Source organism: Salvia splendens, chromosome 16 (assembly GCF_004379255.2).
Source record: "Salvia splendens isolate huo1 chromosome 16, SspV2, whole genome shotgun sequence".
Lineage (NCBI taxonomy): Eukaryota > Viridiplantae > Streptophyta > Magnoliopsida > Lamiales > Lamiaceae > Salvia > Salvia splendens.
This window is the reverse complement of record NC_056047.1, coordinates 19,650,983-19,658,871: the sequence shown is the minus strand read 5'-3', so window position 1 is coordinate 19,658,871 and position 7,889 is coordinate 19,650,983.

Here is a 7,889-nt window from a genome sequence, read left to right as displayed (position 1 = left end):
GTGTATATATATATGGGATAAAACCATTTAGTAAATAACTAAATAACGCTATTTGTATTGTGTCAGATTAAAATTATTCAACAATACAATCGAATCAATAATAACAATAAGGATAGGGAGTCATTGAAAATATGAACATATATGTATATACATGTGAAAATTGCCTTTTGGATAACTAAGAGGACTTTTTTTTTTGTACAAGATATAGTTTTACAAGCATCACAATACTATCCAAAACATCGTCAAGACCTAAACATGAAATACATGTACCCATATATACATCATACAAAAGTAGTAGCTACTACACCCAAAACAAAAACACATAACCGAACAGTCTCACAGCGGGTCTGTTTCGGATAAGTACAGTGATCACATCTACTTTACTACTAAGGTGTTGTAGGTTTCGTGACACTGGCTTCTGACTTGCAGGTCATATCTTCTTCTGGCTCTTCTTCAATGTCTTCATCATCAGAACTGCTAATGACGATGGCAGTCATACGACTCCCTCCTGGCCTATATCGTCCACGAGTCATCTCATCAAAATGACTAAATATCCAAGCATTAAACTTGAGCTCCTCTGAAGTCGGTGGGTGGTAAACAGAGACCGGAGAAGTCCCCTCAGCTGGAGATACGCGTGGGGTCGTGGATAGAGGCTGTAAACGATCAGTACCCACCGTACATGGCTGATTGTTCAAGTCGGTAAGAGTACAAGCTGGGGCCTTACCCTGTCTGTGCCTCTTTGCTAAAGTGTCTGTCGTTGTAGCATGTTCCATAGGTGTCTGGGCATCAGGGATCCTCACTGGTGACCACCTAAATGGTGACCACCTTCTTTCATCCGGCAGTGGTCGTGACGGGCCTGCCTCAGCCTCATATCGTGCCCTATGTGCTCGAGTAACGGGCCAAGGAGAAGGTGGCATCATACCAGGCACGATACTCGGCTGATCCGGAAGTATGGATCCTCCTGCTGGGATGGGGTCACCGGGTAATATATATGGCCCTAGAGGAGCATGTCCGTACACAGTGTAACACAACTGAATTTCCCCTAAGAAGTGGAGGAAATCACCTGTGTACACAAAGCGTGGCCTACGATAGAAAATATAATCCCTGGAGATCATCTTCGCCCATCGCTGCCAAGTAGAAGGTAGTAGACTAACAAGTCGTGAAATCCCGTCCATATCATCAACCCCATACCGATGGGCCCGTCTCCAGAGCTTGCCGAACCGAGCAAGAAATTCTCCTAGATCTTCATTAAAGCGCATAGCACATTCCTCATATTCTTCTACTATATCTTCTGGGCTTTGTATCGGTGACGTTCTCATCCTAGCAGTAAATCGAAAAGGGGCCATCTACAGTAAAACATTCATCAATTCACATCTCTCCGTGCCAAATAAGTCTATGTATCTATGATATTAAAATAAATTATGGAAAGGTATGATAATATCTTATTGCCTCCAGATTCCCTACTTAAGTTTTTGTTACTTGGTTGCTTTCTACTTGTTTTAATCCTCCATTTATTGTTTTTTTTTTTCGCTCAGAAAAGCGAAAGATGGTTATAACTTATTTCCTTCTTTGACCCGATTTCTCGTTCTTTATTCTTTCCTTTCCTTAATTACATAACTTGGCCTTTGAATCATTCTTCTGGTTGAGTGCGATAGGTGAGAGTGTTGAGAGTTGATCACCTTACAGTGTAGTAGAAAGAGTCTAGACAGAGAATTGAAAAGAAATTGACACTCAGGTTCAGGGCAGAAAAGAACTTGCTCTGATACCACTCTGTCACGGCCGCACTACCTATGGATAGTATAGTACAAAAATTCGTGACTAAAAGGGGAGGGTTAAGAGAAGTGGGGATGAGGAAAAAGGGATAAGTAATAACAAGTACAAATTCAGACGGAAATTATCAAAATATCATGTATACATCCTGAAATACTTGAGTAGGAGTAATATAGGATCAAAGGATAGCGTTATGATACAAAATAGGATTTGAAGTTATAGTTTTCACAGCGGAAGTAAACAACACAGTTTCATGTATAGAGACATAAACCTCGGAGGTCTTACTAGATCAACTCAAAAGAACTTTCTCTCAACACCCTTGCTTCACCGTTTTGCAGCTCAACCTGCACGTTTAGAAATACATACAGAGCTGAGTACAGGAGTACTCAGTGAACACAATGCCGAAAAATACAATTATATATTTGAAAATATTGTCACATCATTCCAGCAACACTCATGGATTTTTTTTACTTAAAAGGCCTGAGCTTGCTAAAATTCTATGTTCAACCGCGGTCTAAGTTCATTTGCCATATCTTAACATTTGTGTACCGGGAAGGTGGCCACCTTCCACGACGGTCACATGACCGGCCAACGGCTCACGGTCCATTTGTGTACACTAGTCCAAGCAAGGTTTGCGGCCTTACTTGAACCCGAATTCGATTATAACATATTTGGCATAACCAAGGCAGATAGGCATAAATCATTTCTGACGGGACAATAACATTGACGAGCATGAGTTTGGATTTTCACCATAACAAATCTCGAAATTACCTTGCGATTTTTATCCACATTAGTATGTAGGATGGAAAGCTCACCTTATTTACTTTCCAACTATTAGGAAAAGATCCTTCGTTTTCCGTCGTTACTTTCTTCGTAAATCTCCCTTCTTTGTGTTGCTTCTTGTTTCACGTCAAAACCCGGCGTATGTTTTAGTGTAGATGTGAATTTTATGAAGTGGTGTAATCTCTCTCTTTTTTTTTTAAAACCTCAAAGAGGTGTAACAGAAGATCACATACATATATATAAGTGTTCATTGGTATCTTTTATGTACAATTCATGACACGTACTATTTACTAATCAAGCCTACATTCTTAGCTTTGATTAGTCAACAAAATGACTAATATAACCTACTCTTGACTCATCAAAGCTATTCTTGAAAAAAATTAATATTCTTTTATTAATTAGTTTATTTATTTTTATTATATATATATTTTTAAAGTTGGGAAAAAGAGGGACATATACATATTTAGCCGTCACTTCTTACATTTATAACATCAAAAGTTCGGGTTGTCACATCTTCTCTCGATTTGATTTTGCTCGGCGTATTTTACTTCTGCTCGTGGCTGCTGTTGATCTCTCTGTGATCTTACCTCGCGTTCTCATCGTCTCCAGACGCAACGTTCGTAAAAACAAGTTCGTCAATTTCGTCGGTATGAATCTGCTTCTCCGATTCTCAAATCGTATGACATGGATGCACAAATTCTTAAGGCGTCCTCCTCTACGAAGGCGACGACATCGATCCGTCTCACTACGAAGCCGACGCCTCCAACCTCTCCCCCGAGGAATTGGAGGAAATCCGGAGACTACACACCAGCAATTAGCGTTAGGGGAAGATGAGAATAAAGTTAATTTCCTAAAATACCCTTATGCAATTTTTATTAACTAAAAATGTTTACTTATTTTGATCATTGGATTAAGATAATGAGTGACTAAGATTTGTTCTCTAGTTATACACTTAAGATTAGTTATATCTTGATCACTATCCTATATATATATATATATATATATATATATGCTAAGTATTGTTAGTAGAGAATGAATTCTCGCTTTATTAGAAAGAAAGTTTTATCCTAAATTAGAAAGTTCATATTTCAAAGGGATAAATTTAAAATAAAATAGTCCATATTTTAGGGGAACAGTGGGTATCAATCACTGGCGGATTCAATTAAGAACAAGGGGGTACCATTGTATTCTCAAAATATGGAAGTAGCTTAGTGGTATATGCATCACCCTTCCACAGCACTGACCTGAGATTGATCCCTCCAAAGCGCGTTTTATATAAATATCTAAAAAAACTTATAATTTAATACTGAAAATTTTTCAAGTAATAGCCCTAAAAATAATTATTTTTATTTAATGGAATGACTTGATAGAAAAATTGACATAGCCGAAAAAATATCGATTCAATTTTATATTTTCAAGTGAATATAATTATTTATCGCACCCCCAATATGAAATTTCTGGATCCGCCACTGGTATCAATCCTAGACAGTCACTCGCATTATAAGGTTGCACTATTTTGTCTGTTTGAAAGGATATTATATTACTCCATCCGTCCCAATTAAGTTGGTACAAAACTTTTTTGAGCGGAGTTATGTTAAATAGATTAAATGAAAGTAAAATAAATAAGAGAGGGAAAAGAGTAGGAAAGATAAGAAGAGTCAATTAAGTGATAAAATAAAGAATAAATGTCATATTTACTCCTAAACATAGGACAAAAATATGAATTTGGCCTAAGAGGATTGATACGGCTATCGCTCATTTTGAGCGACTATTTCTCTCTTTCTTTCTAATTTTTAGTTCTATTTTTTATTTCTTTATAAAATGTGAAATCAGGTTTTATTTCTTACTCTCTTCGTTCCAAAGTAGTGAAGACATTTCATTCCGGCACGGAGATTAAGAAAAAAGTGTGTAATGTATTAAATAAAAATATAATAAAGTAGGAGAGATGAAAATGTAGAGAGAATAAAGTAAGAGAGGGGGAAAAGTAAGTGAGAAGAAATGTGTTGACTTTTTACCAAAAAAAGGAAATAACTCCACTACTATAGAACATACCAAAATGGCAAAATGACTCAACTACTATGGAACAGAGGGAGTATTCTTCGGCGATATTAGTAAAAAAAATTCATCTACACAATCTTTATCACAAACAATACAATCTGTGCTATCTCTTTATTATTTTCTTCTTCAAATTGAGATTCCACAATATTTTTTTCCAAGCTTAAATTCAACATAACATCTCATATTGTTATTTCTTGCTTCTCCAAAATTTTCAAGAATCTCAAATTTGCGCAGATGGATTTTGATAAATTTTCAAGAATTAGAAATGGGCAAGAAAGAAGAGAATCGGTAATTGTGAAAATTTTCCAAACGAATTGCGTGCCCAATTGCCAAATCAACAATAGAATTAAATCTCTATTCTTCTTCTGCTTCGTCAATTTGACATCCTATTTCTACCGACGGATATTGGAAATTTGTTGAAAAAATGGGTGAAAGACCTGGCTCGAGAACGCGCGATGTAAACAAAATATATAAAGTAAAATCGCAGACAGATCAAGAAGACTGACTAGACCAAACTGATTAGGCAGACTCCCGACCTATCTACGTGTTGTCGGACGCGCAATACGAAGCTACTTTTAAACCCATAAACCACAAATACTACTCACACCGTCCTATAAGAATATGCACTCTTTCCTAGTTAGTCCGTCCCACAAGAATATGCACTTTCCAATTTTAAAAACTCTTTTCATTCTAATGAGGTGAGACTCATTCTCCACTAACAATACTTTAATTACTTTTTCTTTCTATCTCTCTCTTGTTTTCCCAATTTTGTACTCCCTCCGTCCTAGAGTAGATGTCACACTTAGGGATTGACACAAGATTTTAGGTGGTGTTGTTTTGTGTGTTAAGTGGAAAGAGAAAATAATATAAATGTATATTAATGTGAGAGAACTTTTTTCAAAAAAGGAAATGTGACATCTTTTGTGGAACAAACTAAAAAGGAAAGTGTGACCTCTATTATGGGACGGATGGAGTATTAAAACCTGTGCCGAACCCAAAGTGCATATTCTTTGAGGACGGAGGGAGTATTAATTAGTATAGGGAAGTAAGGATCGAATCCCACAAGGATGGAGGTATCAAGCATGTGTTCGGGACATTTTGGGAGGTTTTTGGCAGTTGCCACGCAACTAAGTGGGTTAAGTTTTACCTACTTAACTTGGAAGAATGAACCGGGGACTCTACCTAACTGATCAACTAGACAGGCTACGTACGACAACATACATGAACGACTAAACACGAAGCAAACATTTAAATCTAAGCTAAGGCTACTAGGAACACCTTCATCTAAAAGATCATGCTGAAAACTTTCCTAAAATAGGCAGACAAGGTGGAAAAGTACGTGGGGACCATATTTCCTAAACTGGCTGGGTTGACAGGAAAAGCTGGAAAAGTAAAAAGCATAAAGCAAGTTTCAGATCTGATCTGTAACTACCTCCTACTTCGTCTCCTTCAAAAAACTAAGCAAGAACAGAGCATTGCATAAATCGAATCTTAAGAAAACAAAGCATGCTTCAAAACAAGACGCGAACGACAAATTTAAGCGAAGAACTACTGGATCTATGCTAAGTGATCAACCAGAATAAGCCATAATCATGCAATTTCCAAAACAGAACAGATCAGATCTACGGAATCAGACGTTAATGAACTAGAACTAGGACATCCTAACAACTATTGTTAGCGAAAAGCATCCAACAAACACAAATAAGCTCAACATCTCAAGATCTAACTACCAATTGCGAAAAGCATGCAACAAAACACAAATAAAGCTCAACTTCACCATATCCAACAAGAACTTCAACGAAACCTTCCACAACTTCAGAAATAAAACCAAATCCAAGCTTCCCACGTCAATATTGAAAACAAGCAGCGAAATAACTATGAAATTCTTAAGCTAGGATGTTAAACTACTAAAACTTCTCAAAGCACGAAAGTTAATCGGAAGAAAATAAAGATTGTTTCTTCGCTACTCGGAGCGGTGGAACTATGATGAAATGATTGAAACAGCCGGAACTGAGGATTTCCCCCTCCGAGCTGGGAGGCAGGGAGCTTGAAACTGGAGTTGGAGTGAATTTGCAGCTAAGAACTCTCTAAAAACTACTGTGTAGAATGGTGAGCTATGTGAAGCTGTGAGCTAGAAGAGCTCTAAAGGGGGCTGCTCTCTTCCTTCAATGTTGGTCCCTTTATATAGGGTGGCTTCAAGCTCAAATTCCTAGGATATGTCTTCCATGATTTGACATTTGTACCCTGAAAATAAGAGTGTCTTCGAATTCTCTCTCCACTGTCCTTCTCACTGCTCCTTCTGATAATTCTCCTTGATCAATTAGACGGATTTTTGGCATTTTCACTCCATTTCTGCTCAATCTGCGTCTGCTCGGTCAGTATATCACTCAAAACCAATGCATGAAATGAGCATTATCAATGGGTCCGTAACAAATGAAAATATCACCTAAGAAGTCCTTATTGTATGGTTCCGTCAAAAAAACTAATGGTCAATGTTAATTGCACAGTGGCATGATCGTTAGTTTTTTGATGGAACCGTAAAAAAAGTACCACTCCGGCAAGAATTTCATTTGTTATGGACATGTTTTTCAAAAAATGAATGTTTTGGAACAAATTCGTATTTTGATCATATGTTTAGGACCAAAATTAAGCTTTATTTTAAAATAAAATAAGAGTCATTGGATATTTTGTTTTTAGTTAAAAAAGAAATGATTGGATATTTTGTTTTTAGTCCTTTAAAAAAAAGGACTACTCAACTTAGTTTAGGATTCATATTTTAAATTTGAATCAACAAAGTTGACTCAGGAAATAATATTGTAGCGCATACTATTAGTGAGGAGATTTATATAACTCTCTCCGTCCCACTTTAAGTGGAACATTTCTAATTCGGCACGAGATTTTATGTAGTGTTGTTTTGTGAGTAAGTAGAGAGAGTAAAGTAAGAGAGATGGAAAAAAGTAGAGAGTGATGTTTTCATATTTAGAAATATGTCATTTAAAGTAGGACGTCTCAAAGAATAAAATGTGTCACTTGGAGTGGGACGGAGGCAGTAATAATCTTCTAATCTTATTATATATACTGCATTACCTAAATAGAGCAAAGTAAGGATCCTAAGTCTCCCTTTACACACTCGCTGATTATTTAAAACAATATATACTTATTCAATCAATGATTTTATTTGGACAAATAAAATTATGCTAGATTGTTTCACAAATTACTCCATCTAAACATACGTACATATAGACAATAGATTATGCTTACCTTATCCATCTCCAATA